Below are 27,239 nucleotides of genomic sequence, written 5' to 3' on the forward strand. Positions count from 1 at the left end.
CTTCTTCTTTGGGCACTGTGGAGCCTCTCTTCTTCCCCCTTCTAGACCTTGAGATGAATATACAGTTTTCAAGACTTCCTTTCCCAGATAGTTGGAATGATACACACAGAATTTCAAGAACTCTCCTCCTGTGCTATCACGGAGCATCTTGTGATGTTTGGTGATATCCAGAATACCTGGCAATGTTACAGGACCAGGCTTAGGACTGCTGAGTTAGTGAGTGAAGCACATCTCCCTCCTCCTCCCTGCCTCGGTTTACTATCTATTCTGCTTTACACCATTATTGTTAAAACGTTCTCTTGCACTCTTCACCAAACAATAAACACCATTATGCATGGTCCCAAGAATCCATCAGTGTGCTGTGTAGAGCCCTCCTCTCTAAAACTCTGGCTTGAAACTTACGCTGGCCACAGCCTCCCTCCACTCTGTACTACATCTTTTCAAATACATGAATCACTGAACTTTGTTTAGGATTTGTCCCCCTCATCCTGCATCTTAAAAAAAACAATTAGTCAGAAAGCCGATGTATAATAGTAACACACTTAATTGCTTCTCTGCTTTCAAGAACTACCCTGTAAATAAATAGTAGTTACATGTATTTTGTCCTATTTTCTAGTTTTTAATAAGAAGTTAGGCCCAGTCTTTATGAAACAATCATGGCCAAAAGTAGAAATGTATGGTACTTGTTTAAAGCAAATGCATGTTGTAGTTGATGACGTGTTTACAGCACTAAAAACTGGAGTACATCCACCTGCATAAGAGAGTTCAAAGGCACATGTTTTAACAACCAAACCATGCTAACACCCTTGATCTGAAAAATGTCCTTACAGAAATGTAAAAAAATATATTTTCATAAAAATTTAATGAAACAAAAATACCCTGTTCTACAATCATGTCATGAACTTATGCTATCTATAAAAATTCTACTAAAAATGTTTGATTAATATTATATTAATGATTTCTTAAGAATTTACATAACCCTGACTGGTGTGGCTAAGTGGGTTGGGCATCCCACTTGTTCTGGGATGCCCAAAGGTTCAATTCCCCATCAGGACACATGCTTGGTTCCCTGGTGGGGGCCGGTGGGGGGAGATGCAGGAAGCAATTGATGGATGTTTCTTTTGCATATCCATGTTTCCCTCTCTTCCTCCCTTCCTTATATTATCTCTAAAAATAAATAAAAATATCTTTTATGAAGAATTTATATAAATATTAATTATTACTTCATTAATACTTAAAATTTCAATATTGTTATTTCTAATCATTATACCAAGTGTAATTTTATCTGCAATTATATTTTGATTTACACTTTTAAAAAATATAGATATTGTGTTACTTTATTTATTTTCTGTTTATGTATTTATTTATTTATGCCCCATCCTATTTTTGAGAACTATAGTACTAAAATTGTATCACAATAAAACTGTGGTTACATGGTGGGGATTCATCAGACAAGAAAAAGTAAATAGAGATGTGGGAAGCATGTGAACAATGGACTCCAAAAACCATATCCCATCCAACCACTTGTGATTTTCAGTAAAATAAGCCCAATGTTTTTTTTTAATCAAATCAGCACCACCCAATGCCTAGAATAGTACTAGTAAAACAATAAATAAATACTCAATAAATTGTACTCAATAAATATTTATTATTAAATTATTACTATAGAAAAGACAGTATAAAAAGTAAAAATAGAAATACCCAAACTTAATGTATATTCAGTAGCATGCCCACATTATAAATTGAATAAAAATGTTTTGCTTTGATCATAATTTAGGTAATTTCTTAACAATGGCAGTGATTCATAAGCAAAAATTGGTTAAAGGGCTGTCTTTTTAAATTTCAGTATTCATTATGAAATAAACATTTATAAATGCAGGTAATTCTACACTTGTTTCTTTGGTCCTTGAACAAATTTAATGGCACCAACATATTTCCTTGATTTTAATTATGCACAGTATGTATTTTTGATGTTGCCAATTTTCCTAAAGAATAGCAAATGTTGCCTTTTCTTCAATGGCTTTGACTTTTGTATTACATGCCAAACATTTTCTTTTTCTTGTAGCAACTCTTAAGCATGTTGATACCCACAGTGTTCCCACATGGCCAGGCATCCTTCAAGCATCCTTCAAGGTGTCTTCACTAAGAAGGCTGTAATTTTTAGGTGTTCACTCTTTGAAAAGCAACATAAGACTTTCCTTAACTATGAAAACTAAAACATTAACCCTAGTGGAAATATGTGAGGAGAGATGTTAGAAATCTACCTAGTGCTGAGTTTAAAAGTATCTGTGCCAATTTTGATCCTGTATTCTTCCTTCTTTATTACTATTTATTCAAGTATATGCGTGTGTTGGTGTATGTGTATATGTTTTTGTGTGTCTGTGTGTGCAAGCTGTTTTATTATGACTCCAGGTATTCAAAGTATCATTTGTGTAAGATTCCTTTTCCTGCAAAGAGCTGGATGTTAGTGATGTTTTTTAATTAGATGAGTTGATGTACTTACTGTTTATTCAATATATTGGTTTGTACTCACCCACAAAAAAAGGCAAAAAATATTCTTTTTATCTCTATTTTTCTTCTCCCTAATACTCAGTCACCAACAAGCTGATGAATATGCACATAAAGCTAAACCATTACAGACTTTTAAATACTTGTTATGGTGACTTCTGCCATCACTTGTCCCCTTTGGTTTCTGAATAATGGAAGCACTCTGTGAGTTACATAAAACCCACATGAAGTAGGTATCTTTCAAATTAACTATGGTGACCCTTTTTTCTCAAATAACAAGAAACTCTAGACAAAGTTTGGTTTTAATTTTTCTCTCCAATAGTCTCTGTAGAACTCCAACCATAAATGTCCTGGTCAGTTAGGCAAAAACATTTACAGATGGTTTTGCCCCACGGGAAGCAGGTGTCAGGAGGAAGAAAAGGGAAGAGGTGTACCCAAGGTCTCAACATGCATGCCAGGTTTAGAGAAGTGGTGAGGAGAAGAATGATAAGTACGTGGAATGCAAACTGGCAGTGTGATTCAAACATAAAGAAGGGGAGGTTGTGTGTGAATGAGTTAGGATAGATAATTTATAGTAAAAAATGAGAGACCATAGATTAGATATGCGTATACATTAACACACACACACATACACATAGGCAAACAGACTCAGAATTTAAACTCAAAGACAGAGACATAACGGTGAGTGAAAGATCTGAGCTCAAGTATAGGAGTGTGTTATTGTCTTTCCTATGTCTGATGCTAAGGCTGTCTGAGGTGTGATATTTGCGTAAGTGGATATTAATAGTTCACATATGACTAATAATAATTTATTGAACATGCATGTCCACAAATTCTATGCTATATACTTTGTCTTTAGTTCTTACAATAGTGAGGGATGTACAACTTTTATCTCAGGTACACAAATTAGTAAACAGAAACTTGGAAAAGTTAAATATTTTACTCAAGTTCATATACATACTAAGTAAATGACAGTCAAGAGTTGAACTCAGGTGTCCCTATTCCAGCCTGTGAAATCTCAACCATTCAACGTGCATTGTCAGATATGGTACTCAGTAGTCAGTTATGGCTATTTAAATTGATTAAAAGTCAATAAAATTACCCTTTGCAACAGCATGGATGGACCCAGAGAGCATTATGCTAAGTGAAATAAGCCAGTGAGTGAGAGACAAGTACCATGATTTCACTCAGATGAAGAAACTAATGAACAATATAAACTAACAACAACAACAAAAAATAAACAGACTCATAGATAGAGAACAGACTGACATCTGTCAGAAGGGGAGCAGGAGGAGAGCTAGATGAAAAATGTGCAAGGATTAAGCAAAGGAAAAAAGCCTCAGACACAGACAAGAGCACGGCAATTATCAGAAGGGTGAGTGGGGGGGAGATAAAAGAGGATAAAGGCGGATGAATGGTGATGGAAGGAGACTTTACTTGCAGGGGTGAACACATGATACCATATACAGATAACATATTATAGAAGTGTTTACCTGAAATCTATATATGTAATTTTATTAACCAATGTGACCTCAATAAATTCAATAAAAAATATAAAAAAAAACTTTAGCTCCTCAGTCTCATTAGTCACATTCAAACATTCACTATCCCCATGGGTTTAGTGATGCCCACATTGGACACTGTAGTTACAGATGGCTGTCATTGCAGAAAGCCCCATGGGGTGGTGCTGGAATAGAATAAACTGCTTTACCAGGAATTATTCTCTTCTTTGATGGGATATTATTCTCTTGTCTGATGAGAGTTTATTTCAAAAACAAATAACCACCACTGTTCCTCCAGAGGTCATAGTTCAGGTTGACATTTTCTCTTTCCCTATTCAGGGCTTCTCTGCCTCAGCACTATTGACATTATAGACAGAATAATTCCTTGTGGTAAGAGGCTGTCTTGTGGATTGTGAGATATTTAGTAGCAGCATCCCTGCTCTCTTCTTAATAGATGACAGTAGCATAGACTCTTCCCAGTCATGACAGCCAGAAATACCTGCAGACATTGCCACAAGTTCAAGTTCTCTAGAGAGAACATCATCCCTGGTTAAGAACCACTTCATGATGTCATTGATGATAAGACATGAAGAAGGAAGCATGTTCAGTAAATAGTAATTCTGAGAAGAAAGACCTTTATTTATTTTTTTAATTTATAAAAATCCTTTTCTCTTTCTGTGTCTGTGGCAGTGGGTAGCCAGAGCGAGGGAGGTCACCAGAAAACTTCCCTTTTTTGCCAGCAATTGTCATTCTCAGGGCTCTGCTCTTCTCAGCCAACCTGGTTGGGTGTTATTGGAGACTTTGGACCTCTGAGGAAATACATTGAACCACCCACTTCAAGGAAAATAATTAATGAAAGGACAGAGGAATATACATAGATGTGCCATGGGCCCGGACTTGACACCTCCTCACAGTGTCATATTCTTATAGCATCACTCTCAGTTTTCTTCCCCCCAGAAGCAGACCCTGAAACAAAGGATTTGGGCACAAGGACTTTGTTTGGAAGGCAGTCCCAGGAAACACTAGTAGTGGAATGGATTGGTGCCATAGGCAAAAGGACACAAGGGATAAAGTGTGTTATCCATTCAGAATAACTGTTATTTGGTTATTCAGTTATTTGGTTATTCTGAATGGATAACATTCTGAAATTCTGAAAGTCAAGAATAATAGTGTGTTTCAGAGTTATCCCCCACCACCCTCACAAGGGGCAAGAGAGTGAGGGTATTTATACACCAGCATCAGCCAGTCCAGTCCTGGATTAAAAGTTCCTAGGAGTTGGTGTGTCATTTATTAATTCTTCAGTGCTTTTTAGCTTGAACACACAGAGCAAGCTCAACTCAAAAAAAGCTCTCTGGCAGTTGGCTGGCCCCATAGATTTAGAAAGTTTTAGATGATGGAGGCAGGGCACAAATAGTCTTCCAGAGCAGCTAACAGTAGGCACAGTAAATATACATTGGTAAATGTATTTCTAAATCTCTCTATATTCTCTGTGTTTAGGTAATTAACCTAGAGGTTAAGATCTGTCCTGCTAGACCAAATGAGGTTCTCCCTTGAGTAGAGGTGATTTATGGATTACCCCCATTATTTGTCATAATTTCTAGGGTTGGTGTTATTAAAATAGTGATTTCATGGATGAAGGAATTAAGGTAAAAAATGACTTGTCAAAAATCACACCACTAAAACAAGAAATGAGCAGATCTAGAAAATCTCATCCAAGAGCCAACATGCTACTTTGTCTTCAGATAGATGAAAGAAGAATACATACAGTGAATGGTGTTGTTTCCATTGAGGGAACGATGCCTGGAAAACTTGTAGCAGAAAACATCATGGGCAAGAGATGCAAAAGCCATACAAAACTTTCAGGGTCAACATGGAAAAGAAGAAGGACCTATGTTCTGTCTTTAGAGAGAACTATATATAAAGTCAAGATGATATGATGGCTCTCAACATCAAGAAAATAGAAATGATAAAACTTAAGACAGAGGCTTAAATTTAGAAATAGACACTTCTAAGCAAATCTGCTTCATAAATACTTTAAGGTATGTGACAAATGGCAATCTTAAGGGCTTTTACTCCAGGAAGCTCTAGAACCCTCAAGATAGGGGAAAGATAGTGTCCTGTGTTTACGGAGTTAAGGCAGAGAGATTCAGCATGTCAGAGCGGGCAGCACACTGTCAACTGAGGATTAGGCAGCCAGAAAATCATAGGGAAAGGAGGAGGTCTAACCAGGGGAAATTATCACACTGGGACTACAAGGTTTTTATCATAAAAACTAAAGATGTCTAGAATTCAACTCCCCTTCCCTGCGGGACAGCACAGCGACTGCAGGTCACGCTTATTCACGTCCCCTGTCCTCTAACACAGTACAGGTGCACATCAAGTCCAGGAGCAGCTCCAGAATCCGTGGCTGCCCACAGCATGTGTGCAAATTAATGCTTAGTAATGCCCCTCTACTGAATATTTAAATTACATTTAAATGACTCTAAAAAATATACACCATTGGCTAAGAAGGCAAGTTTTTAAGGATTTCTCAAATGTCTTTTGAGTCACAATATTTTGACAAAATGTCAAAAGGAGTTATATTATACATGAGCATACCTCACCCCCTGACCCTAGCCCCGCAGGTGTCCATTTAGCTAACTCTGCTTTTCCTGCTGGCACTTTGCTAAATTTTTTTATCCTAGTTTCATGACACTCAGGAGTTTCCAAGTACCTTAAGGACGATCAGATTCCCATAATTAGATTAATTTTAGTGCACTTCAATTTAAAAAGCAAATATATGTCAGACCATACTTTCAGGAAGAGAAAATGACACCATGAAATTAAAGGTCCTTGTCTCCTGGGTAGGCTGACAGAGCTGACCTTGAGTGGAAGTGGACAGTGTTTTCTCTGGGGCACCTTTTCCACCTCATTTTAATCAGCATCCGTTTCTCAGGAGCCTACTACCATCCATTGACTTGCTCCCAACTGTGATGAATAAGACAGCCAGCATTTGTGGAATGCCAACCACAGGCTAGGTGTGACCCTAGGAAAGCAATGCCTCTCTAATCCGCACAGCAACCCTGCAAGTCAGCAACTGGACTTCCATTTGGCAGATGAGAAATCTGTCAAAGAAGTTTCCCATCTTGCCTAAATATCTGGAGTAATAAATGAACTTGCTAAGAATCAAAGATTTCTCTGGCTCTGAATCTCTTTTTTGCTATTCTTCTTTTTCTCCCTTTAACCTTTGACTAATAAGATGCTTAATTATACACTAGAATCTACCTTCAAAGGGTTGCAAAGCAGACTAGTCCTTCCAGAAACACCAGACAACAGCGATAAGGAATTAAAAGTTTGAAATCAGGAAGCCAAGAACAAAGGAGGCTGATTGGGTGGGGTGTGGAGTTCCTTTCCAGCAATCCCCCAAAAGACATAGAACAGACAGAGACCTTGTGACTGAGTAATCAATAAGCTAAAGAACTGTTAACTTAATGTTCTTAATAAAAGAACCTCATAACAGAGGAGAAGCAGCAAAGTGAAAGAGTTCTAAGAGAGGCAGGCATGATCAGAAAAAAGAACATCAGGCAGATTTACAAGAGAAAAGTCAAGGGGAAAGAAAGTAGGCATGGTGTTGCCAGTCCTCATGAAAAGAGGACCTACCCCACTTTCTGTGAACCACGCCTCCCATTCATCATCACGTAAGACCATCAGAAATGTTATTAGAACACCCAAGGTTCTCCTGATAAGATTTGAATCTAGACATATTTGATTACAAGATCTTTCATAGCCCCATGATGAATAGAAACAGAAGAGTTTCCACTAAATGAAATCAGATTTATAAGTGATCTCTTTTTATATGACTGGTAACTTTAAGGATTCAGATAATGAGTAATCAGTTCCTTCATACTATGTAATCATGTTCATAAATTGGAATTTATATTAAAAATCTTGTGTCACCAAGAAACGTTTACATTTTGTTTAACCATCTTCTCTTTCAAAAGGCAGGGTTTCATCTACTGTGTTCATGAAATTTTCCCATTTTTATCTTTGCTTAGTATCAACACTTTTGAAAATAAACTTCAGTCTAGAGAATAAACTCAAGGGCTACACTGTATTTACAGGCTGAACATCATCTGTTACATCTCCTTACTCTTGGGCCATTTTATCACAGGACAAAGCCTTACCTTTCCAAAGTACACAGCAGAAACCTCACATTTTCAGGCTTCTCTGCCGCCAGTTGCAGGCAGGTGATCTAGCTCCTGAAAATTAGAAGCACCTTGGGGATGTGGATTTGGAAATGAGCAACAGAAAGGCACCACACAAAGGCAATGGCAGGGGTAGAAGTGTCAGTGACTAGGTGACCAGACCCCATATCCTAGGTGCATAGCAGCAGTGGTGGCAGATTTTTGCCTAAAGAAAACCCCAGCCCACCTTTCTCTCCTACCCGTCTGCCATCCCCTCTCCTTCTGGGATGTGTTATCAGTCATGGTGGAGTATGTTCCTAGTCTGGCTCTAGGCCTCCAGGAAATTCTAACCTGGTAGACTTGTCAGTAAACCAAACACAACCATCTCTGCTTAAACCTAATGTACTTGTGTCCTTGATCAGGACAGCATCGAGTCTACTGTTGATAGCAAAAGACCCTGACACCCACATGCATCCTCATAAAAGAGAAGCTGTCAACTAACTTTTGAAACACTTGTGTATTGAAAGATATTGGTTTCATTACATATGACTTCTGGACATACATCGAGAGGATGCTTTATCTTAAGATTTTAAGCCTATAGAAAGTTGAAGTTGTAAAAGATTGAAGTGATTGCCCTAGTTTTTACACCCTTGTTTTATGGACACAAATAAATGAAACTCCAAAAGGTTGAATGGCTTGGCCAGAAGCACTTACCCTGATTAAATGCAGAGCAGGGACTAAAAGCCAGTTCTCCTGGCTTGAGTTCAGCTTGCTTTTCTTTTTGTTCCCATAGGTTCTCTGCCTTGCCCAGGCACAAGGCAAAACAAGAATCATGTCTCTGCCAGCTCAAATGTGAAATGTCCCATTCCTGGGGTCTCCTTGCCCAGAGGCACAGAAATCAGATTTAGAGGCTCATGCACAATGTTTCCTATTCCCTTGAGTAGGTTCTGATAAGTAAGTACTTCACAAAGTTGCCACATTCACAAGCCCATCCTTTGTTCTCTGGTTGTCTGAATATTCATTATGAAAAAGAGGAGATGAGAAGATCATTTAGATGAGATGCAGGCCATATTTATAGAGAGCCACACACTGTTGTCATATATCAGTAGGGCCACTACATCCCCAGGGAGATGATGGCACCGCCTTCACCTTGATTGATAGGGAGAGTTCTATTCTACATCAGAGAGACCACGTTGCATTATGCTTAACAAATGGCTCAGGACTTCTCTCAATAATTAATTATGTCCCTTTGAGCATGTTATTACTTAGTCTTTTTGCACGCTGGGTTTATTTCCTTGTATATTGGGGCTAAAATATCACTTATCTCATAAAGATATTTATGAGAAACAATTCATATAAAGTGGCACATATATTTAAGCGCTTTATAAATGCTAGATGTGCTGTACAGATATATATTTATAACAGTCATTTACCTTCTTAAGCAGTTCTAATCTCATGTTGTTTTTAGAACACCCCTGATTCTATGATCTGCTGCCACAGCATCCAGTCAAGTGCAGGCTAGATAAAATACGGTAGGCAGTTCCTAGCTTAGGTTATCTCTGGACTATTATAAGTTCTATGCAGCTGTTCAATTCCCAAAGCCAATTGTATACAGAAAAACTGTGTGCATGGGCAGGAAGGTGCTTAGGTGGAGGGAAACACAAATGCAATTTCAAACATTATAAAAAATAAAGCCAAAGCTTTTAGATCCATTATACAGAAGATGCCACAGCTAGACGTAAAGCTTTAATGTGACAGTAGTACCACTGTGCACAGCCATTTGGCGCTCTATGAGGTTAGTACAAGACCCACCTCATGTCTGACATGACTGGAGTATAATACTAAAAGCGATCTAGTCTTTTCTTTCAGTCTGCAGACTTCAATGCGGAACCCCGATGACTCTGCCTTCTTACTCCAAGGCTTTCTTTTTACTTTGCTCACTAAAGAGCACTTTCTTCTTGGCTATAGAAAAGAATAGGTCAGGAAGTTTACCAAAGGCAGGTAAACATCTTTCTTTTTGCCAGGTTGTAACCTCCTCCAACATTCCAGAGGAATTCCACCGAAACTTGCACAGAGTGGTGCTGCTCCACCCTGTGTTTTAATCAGATGGGTGCTCATTTTTTTTTTTGTATAAGGTTTTTAGAAAATGAGATAGTGTAGCTTCTCTTAGTGAGACACTGTGTAAAACAATGGCTACTTTAAATTCCACAGGCAACTTATTACCAGTACTAGATGTCAAAAAATTTGTTTGAATATGTTTTAGAATTGGCAAGTTTGAATGTGTATGTGTTTGTTATCCTCATTGCACACAACCCTAATCTTTGTATAAATTACAGTTCTACTTGCTTTTGATTAATTCTGAAGGGTTTTTTTTTTTTTTGGCATCACCACTTACACTAATGAAACAATAATTTGGTTTGGAAAGGTCTTCCTTATTGGCTGAACTTAAGCTTGAATTTACTATTTACTATCAACTCTTCTGACCTTATCATTTTTCTTTGGCCTTGTTACATAGTCTAGGTCTGAGCTGTCCCATATAGTAGCCACTAACCACATGTAGTTATTTACAGTGGATTAATGTCCCTATAAATGAAAGCTCTCCCAAGAAAGCTCTCTCACCCCTTCCCCCATGTGAGGCTACAGCTAAAAGCCTCCAGTGACCAATCAGGATGTGGATCCTCACTAGACACTGAATCTGCTAGTGTCGTGATTGCAACTTCCCCAGCCTCCGCCTCTAGCACTGTGAGAAATAAATGTTTGTTGTTTGTAAGCCACCAAATGTATGGTATTTTTATAGTAGCCCAAACCAGCTAAGACACCTTAGTTTTCCAGTGATTTCCCCAGTGCTGAAAACATCTCTGCATTTCCTTGGTCAAGCAAGGTCCAGTACATGCCTATTTTGTGGGATGAAGGGGTGGAGTGTAACTATTTTTGTTTTAGGTCCTAGGAATCTGACTAGGGTTCCATTTCCTTACCAAGCTCTCTCTGTCCCTCTGGGTAAGGCTGTTCAATAGGACAGGGACAGTGAGTACTCTGTATTGCACCTTCTTCTTACTCATGATTACCTCCATGGGAACCATTCACACATCCTTGGCCCTGAGCAAAATCTGAGAATTTAGATGAACAAACACAGGTGCAGGCTCTCCTGTTCTCACCATCAGAGTGGCTAGCCATCCAGTCCTTCATCCTTCAGATTAATCAGACTTGTTGCAGACCCCAGCTCATCCTCTGAAGTCCAGGAGATACATGAATTGTAAGTTGGTGGAAGAAAAATACCTCATGACCTCACTTACATGTGGAACCCAATGAACACAATAAACTAACGAGCAAAATAGTAAGAGGAGTTTAGATACATAAAACAGACTGACACCAGCTGGAAAGGAGGGGAGGGAGGGATGAAAGATGATGAAGCGATTAACCAAAGAAACTTTATGCACACCCCGTGGACACAGACAACAATATGGGGATGAGTTGTGGGAGGGGAGAGGGTGGGGCTAGGTGGAGGTGGGGAAGAGAAAAAGTGGGAACAGCTGTATAACAGCATAAACAATAAAACTTTTTTTAAAGTTTTAACGTTTCTGAAAAAATATATATATACAAAGGCTAGGAGATACATGTTAATAAGCCTTCAGAATGGTCACTTTAGACCTACTGAGCTATCACTTTGTAGTTTAGGAGGCTGGAACTCACAGTTTAACTCTCAAAAAAAAAAAAGTCCCTCATCTCTAACTGTGGAACCTTTTTATACCCTCAATGTGCATGAGTAGTTTTTGAACCATGTAACATTTTTTAGTTTCTCATTTAGTAATACAAATAATTTAATAGTTTTTATAGAGTTACCAAATTGCGCGACTATCACCATACTAAATTCTAAAACATTTCATCATCCCCAGAAGAAATACTTTGTACATGGCAGTTGCTCCCCATTCTTCCCAATGGCTTCAGCTAGGGAACAACTAATGTATTTTCTGCTTCTATCAATTTACTTATTGTGGACATTTCATTTAAATAAAGTCATATTATATATAGTCACTTTAGATTGCCTTCTTTTTCTTAACCAAACATGTTTAAGATTTGTCCATGTTGTATGATGTTTCTATAATATTCTAAATCTAAATACCATCTTTGGTAAATATTAACATACAGAAGTCTTTTTAGTATTTCCAAGAAAAAATTTCTAGGATTTTTTTTCTCTTAATAAAAATACAAGTTGTTCTTATAAATCTTTAAATTGTGCACACTGTGTTGGAATCAAGAGTTCTGTTGTAGGTTAGAAAATCCTGAAAAACAATTCTAATAAATACTACTTACTATAATTTTACTTTATATGTTTGAACAAAAGTTTTTATTATAGTCACTTTAAAAATGCTCTTAATAATGAGCAGTGTTTAACAGTCCACTATTTTTTTTACAATTGTGGTTTGGTGTCTACATCCAATCACTCTTTATATACGTTTTAAGTCCCATCTAGTGTCTCACTATTTCACTCCTGGCACTTCTTGTACTCTAAGGGTTACTTCTATTCTTGGTGATGTCCCTCAGATGATGTTAACTGTTTTTACCCCATTTCTTGTTTGCAATAGCATAAATGGCTTCTGGAAATATTTTTTAAAACATATGCTATTTGCTACTCTTGACATTTTCCCATTATGCTTAACTATATTCATGAATACATATGTATATGTTTATTTGGGTATATCTAAGTTTAATCAGTTTAACAAATGTCTTTATAAATAATATTAATGCTCATATAGTTAGATGACACATTACCTATACACTGTCATACAAAGTGATTTCTAAATTAAAATTTCTGGCATATAATACAACTCATTACAAAAGTACTATCTTCTCAAAGAGAAATCAATACACACTGAACTATGTCAGAACCTGAACCTCCCTGTCTGATAATTTCTAGTTCATGATTAGTCCTTTTACTTTCCACATTATCTTGTGCATTTATGTTCTCCCATTGGTGTACATTGTTAATAGCATTGATTCATAGTTGCGCTTACATTTTTTAATGATTGCTTAGTTTTATATCCCCATGTGTTTGTGAAATCAGTTGTACTTCCTACTTTAATAAAGGAATGCTATCAATAACACGTTCTGAACACTCTCTGTGGACCAGCACAATTCAAAGCACTTTATACAGATTTATCCTTCTTCTTCCCATAGATAGTTTCTATTTTTATTATCTCCATTTAACATAAGAAATCTGAGTCACAGAGAGGTAGCACAACTTGGCCAAAATTACAGAATTAAGTATCAGAAGACTCTAACTACAAAGCTTCAACAATCAGTTAATAACTAAGATCTACTTATATAGACTGATGTTTGAGGTGAAGAAAGTTGGAAGTCATTTATATTAGATATCTATTACTATACAACACGCTACCAAAAACTGAGTGGCCTTCATCAATCATCTCACAATTTCTCTAAGTCCGGAAAGTTGAAGTGACTTCACCTATGCTTCTGGCTCGGGGTCTATCACAAAGTGCCATCAAGGTGTCTGCTTGGTCTGTGGTCTCAACTGAAGGTTCAGCTGAAGAGAACTCTCTCCTAAGCTCACTCACATGGCAGCAGGCAGGTCTCCGAAGACCCAGCCTTATCCTTTTGATTGTTGGCAGGCTTACGGCTCTTGCTGAATGCTGGCCAAAGATAATAGTTGCTGTGTACTTAAACCTTTCTATGGGATTACTCGCAACATTGCTGCAGGTTTCCTCAGACACAGCAAGGAGAGAGCAGGAGAGATCCAAGATGGAAGCTGCAGTCTTTTATTAACCTAATGAGGGAGGAGACACCCACACCATACTCTGTTTATTAGAAATGAGTCTCTAGAGGTGGAGACTACACCAGAACATAAATTCCAAGAGACAAGGATAATTGGGAGCCATTTAGAGGCAGTCTATCAATCATGGAACCTCCATATTGATTTGGATTCTGATACAAAAGTTATACGATGTCAGCAAGGCACTGCCACTAGTTTTCTCATTAAGTACATAATGATAATGACCTGCCTGACCAAAGTCTTGGGGCTATTCAAGGGATAAAGGAAAAATCATACATATGAAAAGTTAAGAACTTGGAATAAATATGACTTTGTTATTATTTTTCATAGACAAAGGAATTAGGACCACCCCACTTTGACAAGATCTTATCTCTTCTCTATTTCTTCATTATAGTGGACATCCATGCTAAAGTGTTCATTTTCACCTTATATCCATAGATCAGCAAATAATGAGCAAAAGTGGGAAGTGGCCTGGAAAAAGAAAACTAATATTGATAGAGCATAAGGCATATGTTGATCTCTGTGCTTGACATTTGATACACATGATCTCATTACATCCTCATAATTAGGAGGTATGCCCCCTATTCCACCTGCAGCATACAGACTCTTTTTTTTTTTTCAAGATTTCATTTATTTCTTTTTACACAGAGGGGAAGAGAGGGAGGAAGAAAGGGAGAGAAACATCAATGTGTGGTTGCCTGTCATGCGCCCCCTACTGGGGACCTGGCTAGCAACCCAGGCATGTGCCCTGACTGGGAATCAAACAGGCCACATTTCAGTTCACAGACTGGTGCTCAGTCCACTGAGCCACTGAGCCAGGACTGCAGTGTACAGACTCTTAAGGAAAGAGTACAGCTAATGATTAGAGAGAGTAGATCTATTTTTTCTTCACTTTTTCTCCAAGTCAAGTTTATTAGAATGTCTTTCATTTTGTCCCGTTAAGAGATGCAGCATATTAATCTTGTTTACACGTTTTTCTTCGAGCAAATACCGCAGTCAAAAAAAAAAAAGCTTATGAATATCCATGTATCATTTTATTTAAAATTGCCACAGAAAAAAAAACTCCTTGTTTAACATGTCACACCACTGTGGTCCAGTGCCTGCATGCAGGACAGTGGCTCAACTCTCTTATAGGTTGCTTTGCATATATTCATGTGTTAGATCTTGCATATATTCATGTGTTAGATCTTGCATATATTCATGTGTTAGATCTTCTAAATCATAATGCTTCCAAAATAGAGGTAATACCTTTCATAAATTGCTGAATTTCTCTCCCTCTCTCAGGTATACACACACACATATATATACACAACATTTATATACCATATATACTCATATGCATGCATACACTTAAATCTATCATTGGATAATTGGCCTCAGTATAATCTGTTTGTAAATTGTAAGTTAATTCCACTAATTCTAATATAATTTAACTTTTCTCAGGGGAACTTTTAAAAAATAATTGCCTTCTACCCACTTTTACAAACCACAAAATGCTCAAAATAATATAGTTTAAATTGTTTGAGTTCATCTAATATTGTCCACATCTACCATATATTTAATTAAAAAGGCTCTGGAAGACCATTTCTAGTCATGAATAGTACTTTCAAAGGGTGAAAATAAGGGTCACAAAAATTTTTCACAAAAATCTTTTCTAGTACTCTGAAGAAAAAATATAAGAATGTTCAAAGCACTCGCAGTATTATAGGAGTAATTGCATAGCTTCTCAATATGACAAATTTGAAGCTAGTTGCACTTATTTCATGATATACTCTGACTTGCTAGCATCCAGAGATGTCTTTAATAATTTTACGTGACATCAGAGTTAACCTCACCCTAGATAAGTGCTGCTCTCCATGAGAAGACGTCATGAATGAACTTATATTAAACAAATATGATTTATGTGTGATTATATCCCACACTCATTAAGATAAAGTTAATTAAATTACTTAGGTCACATCATATACTTCACATTGCCCATAGTTCCTTGCTCATTTCTAGGTACAAAATTGGTAAGTAACATGAGCTGAAATTGAATTTTATAGGTGGAACTGACTATGGATGAGCTACTCTGGCATTTTCAAATGATACATCCCCAAAATTGCCGTAACAGCCAATTAATTTCAAGATAAAAATCACTCCCCAATATGCTATATATTTTCATGATTCTTTTGAACAATTGCTGAGTTTTAAAAAGTATGAGGCAGTGTAATGGAAACAGATTACTGGGTAAATAATTTTTAAAAATACCGCTCTGTCCCTGGAATTTCATTTAATGGGCTGAGTGGCCTTGATACAGCTGTTTTGCTTTCATATGATTGAGTTTTCTATTTGAAATTGGAAAACGTAAAATCATACAATGTGAGTACTTTAATGATCTGAGAGATATCTAGTTCAAATCCCACATTTTACAGATCCATCAGAATGGGCTAAATAATCCCACTGAAACAAATAACTTCCTGAAGCTAGAAATATAAAACAACAAGGGATGCTTTCTCACTCCCACAAAGAATATTCATGTTTGGGTAACTACCTGAAGCTTTTGTATCAAATAACTTAATAAAGCTCCACTTAGTTAGGTACTACTGAAACCTCATGTATGTGTTTTATTTTTCAGTCTTTCACTCCCAGCTCCCATGATCAGTTATTGAATTGAATATTGACCATACTTGTCTGAATGATATACAAGGTAACTGCTGGAGCATGACATACACTGGACCTTACCAAGGATGACCAGGGAACTTTCATGTACTCTACACATTGGCTAAACAGTCCAGGCTGCTTCAATCCTATGACACATATATATTAATATTAACATGTTGCGATGATTAATCTTATGCATCAATTTGATTGAGCCACAAATTGCCCAGATATGTGGTCAAATGTTATATTGGGTGTGTCTGTCAGAGTGTTTTTGGATGAAATTAACCTTTGAATCGGTAGATTCAGTAAAACAAATTACCCCCTTAATATGAGTGGTTCTCATTCAATCACTTGAAGATCTGAATAGGAAAAAAAAACCAACAAAAAACAGAAAAAAAAAAAACCCTTGCTGGTGTGGCTCAGTGGACTGAGCGCTGGCCTGTGAGTCAAAGGGCTGCCAGTTCCATTCCTGGTCAGGGCATATGCCTGGGTTTAGGGCCAGGTCCCTGGTTGGGGTTGTGTGAGAAGCAACCAATCAATGTATCTCTCACACATCTATGTTTCTCTCCCTTTTCCCCTCTCTCTAAAAATAAATTAATTAAATATGTTTTTTTTAAAAGGACTGAGTAAGAGGGACCTTCTCCTGTCTTACTACTTGAGATGGGACACTTATGTTTCCCCCAGCCTTTGGACTAGGGCTAAAACGATGGCCCTTCTTAGGACTTAAGCCTGTCAGTAACATCTTAGGGTTGGTCAGCCCTCCATAATCACTTGATCATTTCAGCCAATTTCTTATAATTTCAATCTCTCTCAAAAAAAATGTTACATATTCTATATCCTGTAGTTTCTGGTTTTCTGGAGACTAATATAATACATATTTTGGTACCAAGAGTGGTACTAAAGGAGCAGAATTTTAAGGATGAGTTTTCTGATTTGGTTCTGAGATTTCTGGAACTGACCCTCTGACATCATTAGATTTAAAGGTTATAATGACTCTATTTCCAGCAGTAGAGAAGTATTGCTATTCTACGGTATAATCTGGCACTAGCAATATGCAAAATATCACCATGGGGTATCCTTTCTAATCACCCACTTTGGAGAAGCAAGGAGGCTGTATATTTAATATTTTGGAATCCTTTTGGCAAGCTGATGATATCATGAGATTGGCTGATTGCTTCTATTGTAGCTAGTTAAAGTGGAGAAAGAAAGGGATGAGTTCAGGGATTCAAATTCCCATTTCAAGTGCTGTATAAATGACCTGAAAGTTTCAAGATGTGCCCTCAAGCAGACCCTTATCTCCAGTAGTAGCAGAGCTGAGACTGCTGAAAAAGAAAGCATATCATCCTGTAGTTGGCTGAATTACAACTCAAGTTGCATTTCCAGCTTCTCAGGTGGGCTAATGTTATAGTGAGAGCCTTAATTGGGAAAGAATGTATCCTGAAATTAGGAATAAAGATGTGTGAAAAAATCCTGGTGAAGCTGGAAACAATGAATCCCTAAATTCTGATGTCTGTGTGGCCAGCATAAAAGGTCTCACTCCCAGTAGGCTCTCCACCTCCATCTGAGACCAACTCTGCGTTGCCAGAGGAAATTGTTATGGCCACCCCGAGGTAGATGACATGCAAGACAACGGAAGACAATGTTGAGTATCTTCAGAACCCACCCCACCAGCTTCTATTCTTCTAGATCCACAGCTAGATGGAAGTTCCAACAGTCTTCTAACACTGAAGCACAAAGTGTGGGCCATGTACCATACCAAAAGAACTATTTCAGTTTTCTAATTTTCAAAGACAGAAATCTAGGGAACATGTAAAGGGGTGGATATTAAAACTGTGAGATAATTGTGTAAGGCCCATAGAGTTGAATCTGGCTGAATTCATTGACAGGAGCTCACTAAGCAGAGATTCTGCATTTAATGTTGTAGCTTACAACATTATAAAGGGAATTAGAAAGGGATCTAACAGTTTGGTTGGTCATCCCTAGCAGCCACACGGCTCATAGCAGTGCCAGCTCCACACACAGGCTCCAGAATGGATCCAGAAATGAACAGCAGCCAAGAACTACCTGGAAGGGGAATATACTACCTGGAAGGCAGCCTAGTAGCTGCCTGCAGGCTTCCAAGGACTGTACTTTAAATTGGAGCAGTAGCGCCAGATCCTGTCTTGGTCTTGTGGAGCTTTGAGACAGAATCCACCATGCCCCTAGATCTTTCCTTTAACCCCAGCACCTGCCTCACGAGTTTGTCTTTTGTGGTGACAGGCAGCTGAACCTCTGTTTTTTGTTTGGCAACGGTGCCAGATAGTCAATAGAGTTTTAGCTGAGGTCCATCTCCAAGTGGGCTTAGTGTGTCTGCCACCTGTCCTCTGGTCATTTTCTGAGTTCTGGAGTGTATAATTGGAATAGATATACTCATCCATTGGAAGAAACTCCACATTGATACCGTAACCCATGAAGTGAGAAATTTTATGGTGGGAAAGGCCAAGTGGAAGCCTCTACAACTGTCTCCTGATGCAGATTCTGGCTTGCAGGATCTGTGTGTTGTGGTTGCTATGAACGAATACACATGGACAACAAAAGTCCTGTAGAGAAAAGGGGATGGCATGGCCACTCTCTGAGAGAGAGGGCCCCGGTCCCTGCCAAGACAGGCTTTTATTGCTTTTCTGGATACATTAGATGGAGGATAGTCCTCATTTACTATGCACAAATTTGCTGCAGGTGATTACCTTTTGCAGGTAACAAAGGAAGGAATGTTGCTAATTACTTCAAAGGATGCTGCAGACTAAGGGGAAAAGCGGTTGAACCAGTTACACTTCATACTGGAGAGGTTTAGCACAGACTTGAGGAAGTTACAGTAAGCACTTGCTGCCTCAATTCAGGGTGAGGGAGTTTTAGCAAAAGCAAGTCTCATAGCAGCCTGGGTACAATGCAGGCCTGATTCCCCACAGGAGAACCTATCCGTGGGTGTGGTCCTGTGTGCTGATTCACTTCCCACTGGTTTTCTACGTGGAGCTGAGCTACATTTCCATGCCAGGCAAAATAGCTCCTTATAGTCTCCATTTAGGAAAATGGTAAACTAAAAGCAATACCTCATTTCTTGAGGGAATGCAGAGATTATTGCCACCAAATAGAACTTCAAAAATGCAAGGGTAGTAATTCCCACGACATCTGATTCAACTCACCTCATAAGTATGTGCAGGAGACAGATCTGGGAGAATGACAATGGACTATCATAAATTTAACCAGGTAGTCAATCCAATTGCAGCTTATATACTAGATATTATTTTATCACTTGAGCAAATTAACACATTTTCTACAACTTGGTATCAGCTACTGATTTGGCTAATTCTTTTCACTCCAGTCCTGCCAATAAGTTCCTGCAGAGCAGTTTGCTTTCAGCTGGGAGGTCCAGCAGTATACCTTCACTTCCTTACCTCGGGGGCATATCAACTCTCTAACCCTGTGTCATAGTTTAGTTTGCAAGGATCTTGATCACCCTTCCACAGGATGTCACTCTGGTCCATCACAATGAGAACATTATGCTAACTAGACCTAGTAGCCGAGAAGTAGCAACTATTTCAGACTTGTTGGTAAGACACACGTGTGTTAGAGAATGGAAAATAAATCTGACAACATTTCAGGGCCTTCTACTCCAGTGAAATTTCTGGTGCCTCAGTGGTGTGGGACATGTTGAGATATCCCTTCTAAGGTGAAGGATAAGTCTTTGCATCTGGTCTCTGGTTTATCTAGTTGGCCTCTTTGGATTTAGGAGGTAACATATTCCTCACTTAGGTGTATAACTTTATCCCATTTACTGAGGGATGCAAAAAGCTGCTGGTTTTGAGTGGGGCCCAGAATAAGCAAAATCTCTGCAATAAGACCAGGCTGCTGTGCAAGCTGCTCAGTGACTTGGGTTGTAGGATTCAAGAGATCCAACAGTGCTTAAATTGTCAGTGGCAGACAGAGATGCTGTCTGGAACATTTGGCAGGCTCCTACAGGTAAACTTCAGCACAGGTCCTTAGTATATCAAAGTAAGGCTTTGCCTTTCTCTGCAGACAACTACATACTGACTTTTTTTCTTAAAGATTTTATTTATTTAATTTTAGATAAAAATAAATAAGGGAGAAAGAGAGGGAGAGCAACATGTATGTGAGAGAGAAACCTTGATCAGTTGCCTCTTGTGTGAGCCTGAACTAGGGACGAAGCCCACACCCAGGCATGTGCCCTGACTAGGCACCAGTGACTTTTCCCTTTGCAGGATGATCCCTAGCCAACTGAGCCATGCTGGGTGGGTCTCTTTGAGAAACAGCTCTTGGCCTCTACTGGGCCTCAGTAGAAACTCAACACAACTATGAGCCACCAAGTTACCACGTAACCTGAGCTGCCCATCACAAGTTGGTTGTTATCTGACAAACCAAGCCAGATACAGATGGGTATGCACAACAAAACGCCATTGTCAAGTGGGAGCAGTACCTGAATAACTGGGCCCAAGCAGGTCCTAAAGGCACAAGTAAGTATATGAAGGAGCGGTCCCCACTTCTGCTAACCTACTTCCTCTCTCCAAGTTCGCCACATGGGGAGTTTCTGACAGTCAGTTGACAGATGAAGAGAACACCTGGGTCTGGTTTACAGATGGCTCTGCATAGAATGCAGGCACCACCTGAAGGCGGACAGCTGTAGCACTACTGACCCATGTGGGACATCCCAGAACGACATTGGTGAAATCTTACCAGTGGTCCGAGGCTTGAATGGTACATCTGTTTTTTGCTTGACATGGGAAGAGAAATGGCCAGAGATACATTTTTAATGTTTTCCATGAGCTGTGGCCAATGGCTTGCCTCGATGATCCAAGCAAGCCATCACGTCTTTCATGATGGCATGAAAGAAATATGATTCGAAAACTGATGATGAGAAAACTGGGCGAAGATGTATGTGGACAAAACCCTCTGAAAAGGAAAAAACTACAAAGATTCTTGTGTCCTATGTGAACTTCCATGAAGAATGACCTGAGCAAAGGAGAATTTTAATAATCTGCTGGATAGGATTGGACAGGATGACCTTTTCTGTGACACTGGTGAGCCTCTCTCCCCAGCTACCTCTAGGATTGCTCAGTGGGCTCATAAGGAAAGTGGTTTTGATGACAGAGATAGAGGTTATATGTGGGGTCAGCAACATATACTTCCAGTCACCAAAGCTGACTGTCTGTGGTCACTGCTGAATGCCAAAGCTGCCACCAGCAAAGACTGATAGTGAGTACCCAGTATGATACCATTCCCAAGGGTGATCAGCCAGCTTCCTAGTGGCAGGTTGATTACATTGGACTGTTTCTATCACAGAAGGGGCAGCATTTTGTTCTTACCTGCTTTCTCCACCATCATGGTATTCCCCTCAGTATTGCTTTTGATCAAGACATGCACTTCACGGCAAAATAAATGTAGCAATGAGTCCATGGTCATGGAATTCCCTGCTCTGATCATGTTCCCTGTTCAGAAAGGTAGTCTCATGTGTGAAGTCTTCCTGCTCCCATTATGCCACATAGGAATGGGCCTTGGGCCTGAGTCACTTTCTTACCAAGAGATAAAGAATCCGCACAGCCTCCTCTGGATTCATCAATTCATGTAGGAACGTCTGTCTCCTTTTCTGTCCCAATGAGAGCTGCTTTGTCCTGCTTAAGCACATATGTCAGTGGGCCTCAAGCATGCCCCTATCTTTTAGTATTTCAGATTCCTTGGAGGAGATGTCAGAGTCCTTCCACTGCAGCAGGAAGGGTATGCACCTAGGCAAACTTCCTTGCTTCAGCCACTTGTTGGGATGGGGGCGGAGGTGGGGGTCCTGCTAGTCATGAGAGGTCAGTGCACACTATTAGAGCTGATTTCCTTCAGTTTCTCTCTTCCCTATGTGAGTAAAGGGCTTGTTCCATCCAGTGCTTGACAGTGTTGTGCTTTCCTTGGTGACTACAATACCAAGATACAGTGGGCCTAGGTGCTTGGACTTCTCATCCCGGTGGCTTCCAGTATCATGCTCTGTGCTATTCTCCATGTGCTTTGAGTCCTCCCTTGGCACTGGTAAGTGGTGATAGGTATTCTGCTGGAAGTTTCCCATTATCCTGAAGCAAATGGCTTGATAAAGCTGTGAAATTGCCTTTGAAGACTCCATTACAGCACCAGTTGAGGTGGTTGTATCTTGAAGAGCTGTACCTTGAATAGATTCTTCAGAAGGCTGTATATACTCTAAATCAGTGTTCAATATATGGTACTATTTCTCTGATAGCCAACATTCATAAGAATAAAGAACACAGCCAGAGATCATGGAGTGGAAATTCAAGTAGCACCATTCACTATTACCCTGAGTAATCCACATTAAAATGTTTGTTTCCTGTTCCCACAATCTTATGCTCTGCTGGCCTAGATGTCTAAGATCCAAAGGGAGGGGCACTGCCACCAGGAGATACAATAATTATTCCACTGAACTGAAAGTTCAGTCTTCCATCAGCCGTGTTGTATCCCTCTTGTCTCTGAATCAGTAGGCAGAGTAGGCTTGTTGTCAGAGTAGGCTGATTCTCACTACCAAGGTGAAACTCTACTACTGCTCCACACTGGTGTTAAATAAAGAATATATCTGGAACATAAGATATCCTAGGTGTCTCTTAACATTATTGTGCCCTGTGATTAAGGTCAATGGAAAACTGCAACAATCCAATGCAGGTTGAACTAAATGGCTATGACCCTTTGAGAATGAAGGTTTGGGTCATCCCACCTGGAAAAGAAACATGACTAATTGAGGTGCTTGCTAAAGGCAAAAAGAATAGAGATTGGACAATGGAAGAAGGCAGTTTTAAATGCCTGTTATAGCCCTGGAGGGTGTGGCTCAGTGGATTTAGTGCTGGCCTGTGAACTGAAGAATCGCGGTCAGAGCACATGCCTGGGTTGCAGGCCAGGTCCCCAGTGGCGTCCACATGAGAGGCAACCACACGCTGATGTTTCTCTCCTTTCCTTTCTCCTTCCTTTCCCTTTTCTAAAAATAAATAAATAAAATCTTTAAAAAAATAAATAAATGCTTGTTATAACCACATGACCAGGTGCAAAAGTGAGGGCTGTAGTCATCTTTCTTTTCTTCTTATTTTGTTATTAATGCATGTTTGTATATACCTTTGCTTTCTTTTCTCTTTCCTCTCTTATTCCTTATCATTATAAAAAATTATTTATTTTGATTATACTGTTTAAGTATTGTTAATTTTATATCATATTTCTTAAATTATGGGATATGAAGGAAAAATATAACCATCAATTAAGGACTTTATCTCCTCTTATGGAGAAGTGGTTGGTATGTTTTTGTTATATGCAGAGTAGTTACATCATGTTGGGTAAAGTTATGACATTGTAATTGTCTTTATTTGGAGATTAAATATGGCTTAAGGAGAAGCTTATAGGTGCCAAGTTGCCTTTTGATAGTTTCATGTATTAATTTGACTGGGTGAGTGCCCAAATATTTGCTCAAATATTATTTTTGGTTTGTCTGTGAGGGTGTTTTTGGATGTGATTAACATTTAAATCCATTGGCTGAGTAAAGCAGGTGCCATCCTTAATGTGAGTGGTCTTCATTGAATCAGTTGAAGGCCTAAATAGAACAGAAGGACTGAGTATAAGGGAATTCTTGCTGACTGCTTGAGCTGGGATGTGTCTTTTTCTAGCCTTCAGATTCAGACTGAAGCATGGGTTCTTCTTGGGTAGGGCCTCTCTCTTTTCAGGAGTTTTCATCATGGGCTCTTCTGGTTCTTGGACCTTTGGATTTGACTTGCAACCTCATCAATTTTCCTGAGTCTCTGGTTTGCCAATGTAGACCTTATGACTTTTCAGTCTCCATAATCATGTGAGCTTATAATAAATCAATGCCCCCCTCCTCTCTCACATGCTCTCTCTCTCTCTGTTTCTGATACACACACACACACACACACACACACACACTGTGTGTTTCTGGAGAATTCTGAACACACACATGCATAGGGTCCAGCACAAATAATACCCCCTTTTTATTACAAAATCTCTTATTACAAAATCACAAGCATGTAATTCTGTAACATAACAATATCACACTCAAGCACACCATTTGAGAGTTTAGGTGAAATGTTAAAATGAAAATCATAAATTATTATTACACCGATATTATTACCCTACCAACCACACTCAAGTAGGCCTTACTTCTTCTGGACCCTGTTTATACATATAAAGAAAAAATAGGTGTTGTGTGATTGTGTGCTGGCTCTTAATTGCCTCCACCAGAAGAAGACCTATAGCATTTCTTCTCATATATCTGTGCTCTCCAGAGCACATTCACATGGCCATCTTGACTTCTAGATATCAGGAGAGTATATTCCTTTCTATGCTTGAATATAGTCAGGAATGCATCTTTGTAAATAATGAGAAAATGACTAGCATGGTAATTCCATTCACTTATGAATAAGACTCTTAGTTTGCAGTACAGTACTTTTCTTATCACATTATTTGTCTATTCTTCAGGTATATAATGAAGATCAAAATCATAATAGAAAATATGGGATCAAAAGAAGGCCACAAAGTAGAAAGGTATATATAAATTTGGAGTCATAAATATTAATTTATTGGACTTTTTATTAAATAATTTAATATATGTAAGGAGCTTAGAATTGTTCCTGGTATATGATAAGTTCTTAATCAATATCACCAATTGTTTTTGTCACTGTTACAAAGTGGTACTCTAAAGACAAAGAATTAGATTATCAATAACCCTCTTAAAAAGAGCCTCTTACTGAAAATACCTAAACAACTCATGATAACACTATTACTGTGGCATGAATCACAAAGATAATGAAAACATTATAGTGAGGTAGAAATAAAATATCAATGAGTGGGATTTTCCCATAAATATTGATTGTATGTCACCATTATTTCTATTATCAAAAACACACTCCTTGGATTGAATATTTCCTTCAACACATTTTCAATTAAATGTAGTACCTTTGAAAGATAGGGAAAAAAACATGTTTTTTTGCGATCTGACATAAAGGATATAGGTAATTTAAATACAACCCTATTCTATGTTTTGGTCCAGAGAACTCAGAGCAGACTGTCAGTGAAAATCAGCTATTCTGAACTTGCAGTCAAGATGGAGGCACAGGTAGACATACTTCACCTCCTTGCACAGTCATATAAGTAACTACAACCAGATCTTAAAATTAATAACACCCAGAACTTCCAGAAAATCAGGCTGTAAGGAAGTCCAACAGCCAGGGATTTAAACAAGTCCCACTCATCCAGACTGGTAGGAGCTGCAGAGTCACAGAGATGTGTGAAGCACTGTGGCCCTGAGAGGCAGTGGCAGTGGCAACAGTGGATCACATGGCCACACATTCACATGTGGGGGTTAAAAATTAGGAGGGACATCCTGGGAGCAAGTGATCCCAGCCCCACACCAGACCACACAGCCTAGGGTTCTAACACCAGGAAGATAAATCCCCAGTTACCTGTGGCTGGAAAAACCAGTGGAGTTTGGGGTAGCAGAAGAAACAGCCAGATTTTTGACACTTAAAAGGCCCGCACAGAGTGGCAGAAGACACTGCCGGATTTTTCCTGATTGAAGGGCCTGCACAGACTTAGAATGTACACAAACCCACACTTCCTGGGTTTCACCAACAAGGCAGCAGCTATAGGAAGTAGGTGAAGTGACTAGAAAAGGGCTGAGAACCAGGCAAAACTCCAGAAGCCAGGCAGCAGCACTGGCCCCTCTCTGAGCCCTCCCTCTACACAGATCCACAGCAGTGTGGTGGGTTGCCTCACCCTGGCAACTACCTAGGGCTCTAACCACACAATTTACAGGTGCCTTTTCTACATAGGCTATACTACTCAGACAGGGCATAAAAGCAGCTCTACCTAATACACAGAAACAAACACAAACAGGCTGCCAAATTGAGGAGACAAAGGAATATGGCCCAAATGAAAGGACAGAACAAAACCTCAGAAAAAGAACTAAACAAAATGGAGATAGCCAACCTATCAGATGTAGAGTTCAAAATGCTGGTGATCAGGATGCTCACAGAACTCATTGAATAGGGCAAAATCATAAAGAAATAAATTAAGGTTATGCTAATTAAAATTAAGAAAAATCCATAGGGAACCAATAGTAGAGGGAAGGAAGCTGGAATTTGAATCAATGATTTGGAATACGAGAAGGAAATAAACAGTCAATCAGAACTTAAAGAAGAAACAAGAATACAAAGAAAGAAAGAAAGAAAGAAAGAAAGCCTTACGAACATCTGGGACACCTCCAAAAATGCTAAGATCCAACTCCTAGGGATGCCAGAAGGAGAAAAGGAAGAGCAAGAAATTAAAAAAATAATAAAAGAAAACTTCCCCTATTTGGTGAAGGAAATAGACATACAAGTCCAGGAAGCTCAGAGAGTCCCAAACAAGTTGAACCCAAAGAGGAACGTGCCAAAACACATCATGATTAAATTGCCAAAGATTAAAGATAAGGAAGGAATCTTAAAAGCAGCAGGAGAAAAGCAGAGAGTTACTTACAAGTGAGTTCCCATGACTGTCAGCTGATTTCTCAAAACAAACTTTGCAGGCAAAAAAGTGATGAAAAGCAAGAGCCTACAAACA

The sequence above is a fragment of the Phyllostomus hastatus genome, unplaced genomic scaffold (assembly GCF_019186645.2).
Source record: "Phyllostomus hastatus isolate PE091 unplaced genomic scaffold, TTU_PhHast_1.1 phas_contig_196, whole genome shotgun sequence".
NCBI classification, from domain to species: Eukaryota; Metazoa; Chordata; class Mammalia; order Chiroptera; family Phyllostomidae; genus Phyllostomus; species Phyllostomus hastatus.